At 33.9% G+C, this 7,704-nt stretch overlaps 1 protein-coding gene and 1 long non-coding RNA gene across 2 annotated transcripts in view; both read right to left on the reverse strand.

Annotated features, from left to right (window-relative positions):
• Nucleotides 1–7,704, reverse strand: part of LOC100634992 (receptor-type tyrosine-protein phosphatase epsilon-like) — a 14,746-nt gene that overhangs the window by 2,711 nt on the left and 4,331 nt on the right. The window lies entirely within an intron of this gene.
• Nucleotides 3,034–3,347, reverse strand: LOC109585881 (uncharacterized). The gene is made up of 2 exons (XR_002186710.1): nt 3,259–3,347; nt 3,034–3,145 (listed from the first exon to the last, which is right to left on the reverse strand). It is a non-coding gene; the product is annotated as an uncharacterized LOC109585881 (long non-coding RNA).

The raw sequence follows: 7,704 nt of genomic DNA on the forward strand, positions 1-7,704 counted from the left end.
CTCTTACTTACCGTCAATTGCATTTTTCTAATGGTATAATCTGTTAGCACTTGCTCTTTAGTCAATTCAATTCTAAATGGCCCATAACTGGTGCTACCATGCTCAGGCCAGTACTGATGACACTTAATAGTAGTATCTTCCTTCAAATTAGTAACCATTACAATAACAGGTGGCCTCTCCTGCCAAATCAGCCTCCAAAAGTCAACCAGTGTTTTTGTGACTGGTCCTACAAAGGAGACATTAGTAAATTCACAGCTGCAATGCTGGTCAGGGAAGCATGAAGAGTAGTTATGACTAGTATGTTAATGATGGGTATATGGACACATGTGTTCATAGCACACACCATACAAAGAATAAAAATGTATGTCACAGGATTGACACATTTCCTCCCACTAATTACCCATTTGTTACAGTAACCTCTATCAGGCTGTCAACCTCTCTTACTCTATTTTATGACTACAATGCAGATCTAAGTAAATGCACTTACTCAGTACACAGCAACTAATTTTACATATCTACAATAACGTATAGCTAGTAATTTTAGAGTAAAATTATGGCAAATTGCAAGACTTTTGATGATTGGAGGGTTGTGCCATTGAGCATAAAATGATTTGGTGAATCGCTATCAAAATAATTCACCAAACTTTTTCCCTTCGAATTTACCAGCTATGCGTACAGTACCAGTTCAATTACTTGATACCGAACTGTAATCTTATTTACCTTGAGTTGCAATGTACTTGTAGTCTTGGGAATAGCCCTATAAAAAAAGGAACAATGGCATAAGTTATCTCACCATTTAATTTGATATAGCTTGGCTAAATATTGTGCTTCAATGAAAATATGTTTATCACTAGTGACTCACATCAATGTAGCAAGCATTAATATAGTCATTTTGACAGTCTGTGTTGCCTGGTATTTGGTTGAGCAGTATACGATTATCATCATCTATAAATGTAATAAACAATAAACATTCACGAGAAGATTTAGCAAACAATAGCAATACATAGGCCTCATATCAATGTACTGTGATATTGAAACTATAGGAGGTACCGGTATGATGTGATAAAAAATTAAATACAAGATTTGATAGGCTGCTATATGGATGTCAAAAATAGCAATTAAAGCTTAACATTTGTGTGCATTCATTGTTAATACACAAGCACTGTCATCATTGCCATCATGAAACTTTATAGATGTAGTCAGGCAATCTGTCAACAGATCATTACTCAGTTATGATGTTACAGCTATATTAGTTACACTATTATGATGCTATGTTGATGCTGGAGTTAACTTGGTTTAACTCCAGCCAGCATTAAGCATGTGTGAAAAGGTCAAATCGCCCATGCTTTTGATTGATAGACTATCTGGTCTAGTATAATCTGGCTACACAAGACTAATACACTACTATTGGGCCAGAAGCCCTGGTCATAGCCCTATAGCCATAATTTAAAAAATTCAGTCAAGGACATTAATATATATGTTATTATTACAAAGGCTTCTATTTAAATCACCTTTGTTACAGTTGGTTTTAAATGATAACTTACACACAACAATGTTTCCAAAGCGATTTAACGGTCTATTGCTTGGAGTAACAGCTATTGTTACTGAGTGCTCATTGTCACCACTGTTCAATGTCTAATGATAATAAAAATTGATAATGAATGAAAGAGAGACAGAGAAGATAAGAGAGAGAATCTCTTACACAATATTGATTTTTAAATCCCTCATTTCCTTTAGCATGTCCATTAGCTACAAATTCTCCAAATTGTCCAACAGGTATTAAGTTTTTACCACTTTTAACAGCTGAGGTACCATTACTTGGCATCCTGGCCTCTTCCACTGCAACTGTGAGTACAACTTGTTGACTAACTGTTCCAGCATCATTATTAGCAACAAAACGATATGTTCCTTTATGTTTCTCCTCAACACTCACTAGCAGTAGACTACCATCTCCTCTCAGCTCATGAGCATAATCATCAGTCACTGGCTCTCCATTATGATACCAATTAAAAGACAATTTCAAAGTTTCTTTGACTTTAACTTTAAAAAGAACTTGACAACCTTCCTCAGTAGTCTTATTACTAGGGAACTCTTCTATCACTGGAGGTGTAGCAGTTTTGAAAGGAGCTGGAGGGGGAGGAGGGCCACATCTTGTTTCCACTAAAAGAATTGAATCATTAGGAATAAATGAAGGAGTAGCATAATAATAATATACACACTCATTATTATTCATACAAATTATAGGTATCATTTATCCTCTGTGTTTCATAATTTTAATAGCTTTAGATATTTAAGGATTATTCTATGTATACTGCTCACATTTAACTTCTTCATATTGTCCAACATGATCAACACTATAGGATACTGCTTCAAGTGCTGCTGGTTTAGCTCTTGTATTGTAATAAACAACTTCATGTTTCCCTTTCTTTTTCCTAAAGCACATTCACTTTATTCTGCAATGTATAACAACTCACTTCGAAACAACTACTACAATGATTACAATGACTATTATTATTAGTAACAGTAATGGTACTATTATTCCTGCTGCTATAGCACTAGTTGAACTACCACCAGCACTACTCTCAGTTGGATTAGAACTAGGAGCACTAGTAGTCACTGGAGTACCTGTACAATATGACCATTGTGTGATTGATAATCACTAGTTACTTACCTGAAGTATGTGAAGTTGATGCCTGCATTACAGTTGATGTCTGTATTAAAGTTGAAGCCTGTATTACAGTTGATGTCTGCATTACAGTTGATACCATTGAAGTACTTGATACTATGGTAGGAGTTAGTGTGACACCTAATAACATAAAAATTATAGTAAAATATTACAATTCTTCTATATGCATACCTGGCGGTATTGGTTGAGTCCTCTCTCCTTCATAAATGATTCCATTACTAGTAAATGATGTAGATATAGAGAACAAGTAGTTCAGATTAGGATCTAATCCTCCTATTAGACCTTCAGTAGTATCACCTGGGAATACTCTCATTCCTGTCTCTACTTGTCTCTTCTTTCTTGAGGAGCTACTGGTTGACTCATAATAGACAGTATAATGACTAGCTCCAGAAACAAAATGCCACTCAGCCCTTACTGCTGTAGAATTGAGCTTTGTAATAGAAAAGGTTTGAATGACAGCTAAAATAGAAAATACCAAATACAGTGTTACATTATTTTACTATTTTTCATGTAATTGATAACAGTATGCTATTTAAAACATTATCATCATAGTATTCTCAGTAATTTCTTACGTATTTCAATAGTAGTGTATTCTCTATTAGTCCATTCTCCTGGTCCAATACTAGTATATGCTCTCACTCCAATAGTATAACTAGTATTAGGTATCAAACCTAATATACTGTAATAAGTGTTAGTAGTGTTAGTTATACTGTATGGACCAGTACTGGTAGACTCTCTATATCTTATCTCATATACTGTAATGATACCATTAGGTATTGTAGGAGGATTCCATGCAATAATTATTTCAGTTAGTGTCCTTACATGTGTTTGATTAGATATCACACCAGGAACTGTGTTAAGATCATGTTAAACTGATCAATATCTCATTGACTTACTTGATTCAGGAGTTAATTGTATTTCTTGTCTAGCTGGTCCAGTCATATTATAATTATAAGGTACTATACTCACAGTATAGTTAGTATATGGTATTAATCCATTGAGATTATACATTCTGTTGTCTCCTCCAGTGATATTAACAGTATAACTAGTGTTTGAAGTGATGTTAGTGTATGTGAGGTAGTATCCAGTGATTGGTCCATTCCTTCCATTGCAAGGTACTTCATCCCATGAGACAGTCATTGACACTGACTCTACTGATGAGAATATAACATCACCCACTGGTGCAGTAGGGGCTATTGAGAAAGGACTAATAAAAAACTTAAACTAATTCTTCACTTACCAGTTGAGAGTGTAGTAACAAGATAATTAGTAGTCAAATTAGCCGTCTCAGCTCCATACACTCCAATAAGATCAAAGTCACATTGACTGTAAGGAGGTATACCAGTTGAAGTATGTGGTGATGAAACTGATGTTTCACTATTACTAGTGACTGATGATTCACATACTCTCCTACATCTCCTACTAATATTATAACTAATTGGTACTAGAGCAGTTGGTGGACTCCATATTAATGTAATGCCAACACTTGTGATTAGTGTAGCTGTTAAATCACTAACAACTGGATTACCTAAAATCAAAAATTAATTAACATAATATACTGATGCTGATAGCAACTTACTAAATGTTAGCATAACTGAAGCATTACCACTAGGTAGAGAAGCTGATCCATAAGATACTACATAGAAAGTGTATGTACTTCCTTGAGACAACGCTGCTAATATGTTGATTGTTGTGTAACTAGTGGTGGATACACTAACAGGAGTATTACTAGACAGTTGATAGTAGACCTCATAACCAGTAGCTCCTGATACAGTAGACCAGGAGAGTCTTACTTGAGCTAAACCAGTACTTAATCTCGTAGCAGTTAAACCAGTTGGAGTATCAGATACTGAAAAAATAATAAAATGATAGATAGTAGTTTAATCACTAACCTGATACATTCAATGATGAAGTACTATTCACTGCAGTAACACCACTGATGTTACCAGCAGTTACTCTGTCATTAGACACAATACACTGATAGTTACCAGCTTCTCTCAGTCTCACTGTTACTGTCACTCTTGTAACAGATCCTGGTCCATTCACTATCACACGACACAGTTCAGTAGATATTCCATTCCCATTCACTGAACAATTGACAGTAGTAGGAGGACCATCAGAGACATTGAAACTGAGACTGAAGACTGGAGGAGTAGCTAATCTACTAGTGGAGAGGAGAGAGAACTGCATAGTAGGATCAGCATCAGGACCATCTGTAAAAGAAGTACATTAATTATAGTCTATATTCATCACATACCATTGTTATTGTATCCAGTATCAGTATATGCTCCAACCACTAGTGTTTGATCCCCTCCAACCTCATTTGGAATGATACACTGGTATAAACCTTCATATCCTGATAGATCTTCTCCACCACTTTTAGCTAGTGCAATCTGACCACTGAATCTCTTACTGAACAATGCTTGACTAGGAGTTGATTGATGACCAAAATTTCTATGAAATAAAGGTACTTCAGTTCCAATAGGATAATACCACACTCCAATATCAGCACCACTGTTAGCACTCTGACACCACAAAGCATCAACAATACTGCTGCCATCATTATTCTGATCAGTATCATAAAACTGGCTAGAATATATCATAGAGTAATCAGGTATTACCCTGTTCTCATAGGCTAGGTATAGTCGAACACCTATTAGTAATGTGTAACATTTGCTTATTCAGAAACAACTTTTATTTCACTCTTACCATTGCTGGGTAGTGTGGTGGGTTCTTGTCCTCCTACTTGAACTATTGACAGTATAAGAAAGCAGCATATACATTTCCACAGAGCAGTAAGACTAGAGCAACCAGTCAATCTCTTCATCTTGCACTACAACAGGAAATGACCTTGCAAATAAAATATGCAACACTATTTACAAGTGGAACAGGAAGCAATCCACAGTAAAAATTCTGTCCAATAGATTATATAAAAACTAACTTAACTCAATTACTGTCACATGATCACATATTATAATAGAAGTTAATGATTCGCATGATAGAAAATTGGGTCACTTAAGTTTTACAAAATGTGCCATGCCATGCTTTTGATGCTGCAAATTGCTTGATCCAACCACATCACTTCCTGGTGTATTAGTTAGTATGACGAGTCATATGATTAGTGAGATTGCTTGGAAAAATTGGATTAAGCAACTTACAAAGCACAATATAGCATTGACAGGTAAAGAACTTGCTACCAAAATGACATGCATAGCATCAACATTCACCCATTATGACAAAGGTTAATATTACTATCAATTTTTAATGAAAAATTAGTCAGTACAAATAAGTTACAAATTACACAAACTACAAAAATTTCCATTAATTGTGTGTGTTTTGTGTGACAGAAAGTAGTAGAGCAGGTACAAGCAGTTCTTCATTATAATTTGCATTTTAGGATCAAAGGACTTTACATAATCATGCACCTAAAACTTCACGACAGAAGACATAATTATGATCCAATCCATAAAAAAGAGAAAGGATTAAAAGAAAAAAGTAAAAAGGGATAGAGAGAAAAAAAGGGGGAGAGAGAGAAAAAGGGGGAGAAAGAGTAAGGGACAAGAAAAAGATGCAATAAAAGTTGTTTGTTATAATGTCATTATATGACTAGGAGAAAATTCTTATATTTTCTGATAATAATAACTATTAGTTCTCTCTTCTCCTGTAGAACAATAGATAGGTACTATTGTCTGATATATAATTCTTTGATATTCTTGTGACATTACATTATACATTTATAAATGTTCTTATGTGTATAAATGTACATGTGCGTCTGGACAAGTTCAAGAATATAAATGCACTATAGAGGAAAAAGGAACAAGAAAATAACAAGAAAGGAAGAGATAAAGATAGTAGAACTATCATAATAATTCAGTTTCCTTAATAGTCAAATGTGTTTGGTATGAGTTGTCTTTGACGATAATAAAAAAAACATCAACTTCTCCTTCAGTTATGAGCCTCTTGATTTGAGGGTGCATGCAAAGGAAAGCACCTGATCTACATGCATCAACATTGTTATGTGTGTCACCATCAGTAATGTATCATTGTATAAAAACTTTATAGGCACAAGTTTTTTTAATTGAAGAAAAAAGAATAAATATTACATGTATATTCTCATACATGTCAAAATTCTAAACATGAGGGTTACATGTACATCCTCCTTTAACGTCAAATAGATAGATGTCAATTTCGAGCGACTTTAAAAATTCGTAAAAATCCAATTTTGATCGGGATCAGCGCAAACTTTCTATGCAACATAATTACTTGTATATGTATCTTAAAAAAATAAAATAAAAACGGAGAATTCTCTCCTAGTCATTTTTTGATAAAATACCCTGGACTATAGTTTATGGACTGTGGTTATTGTTATTTAAACATGTAACACATTCACAATTATTAAAAAGTTCATTCTCATAATTATTATATTATGATATAGCAATACAAAATATGTATAACACGTGTTAATTGATTAAAACAAATAAAAGTAAAAAATTCAAAGCACAAAATAAAACCAAATAAGGGCAAATTAAAAACAATTTTTATTCCAATATAACGTAGCTATACTTCTTAAGTAGTGAAGTTTGAATAAGTCTCAAATGAATCCAAGTAGGTCAGTACAATCTGAAATATCCCTTGATATTGTTGCTAAGAAAAGAACAATATGCAAAAATATATTTATACAGATTATTAATTTAAAGTATACTTACAACAGTCTGTACACTGCCTGGTTTTTGAATACGTTGACTTTTGAGTACTTGAAATACATCAATGACTCCTTCAGTTTTACATTTATTAATTGTTGTAGCAGCTGCACAAAACATTGCTGAACGACTAACTGTATCACTAAAAAGAAGGAAATTAAAATCAATATTTAAATCACATTTCTTTCTCACCTGCAGTGTACTACAATGCTTGTGTTTCCTCTTTTCCTTTGTGTTCTGTACATTTCTTCTATTACCAACAGTATAGTCTGAGGGTTAGTCAACTTTCCAGTGAATCCCAGTTTGTTATCTGGTACT

The sequence above is a fragment of the Amphimedon queenslandica genome, unplaced genomic scaffold (genome assembly GCF_000090795.2).
Source record: "Amphimedon queenslandica unplaced genomic scaffold, v1.1 AMPQUscaffold_12991, whole genome shotgun sequence".
Lineage (NCBI taxonomy): Eukaryota > Metazoa > Porifera > Demospongiae > Haplosclerida > Niphatidae > Amphimedon > Amphimedon queenslandica.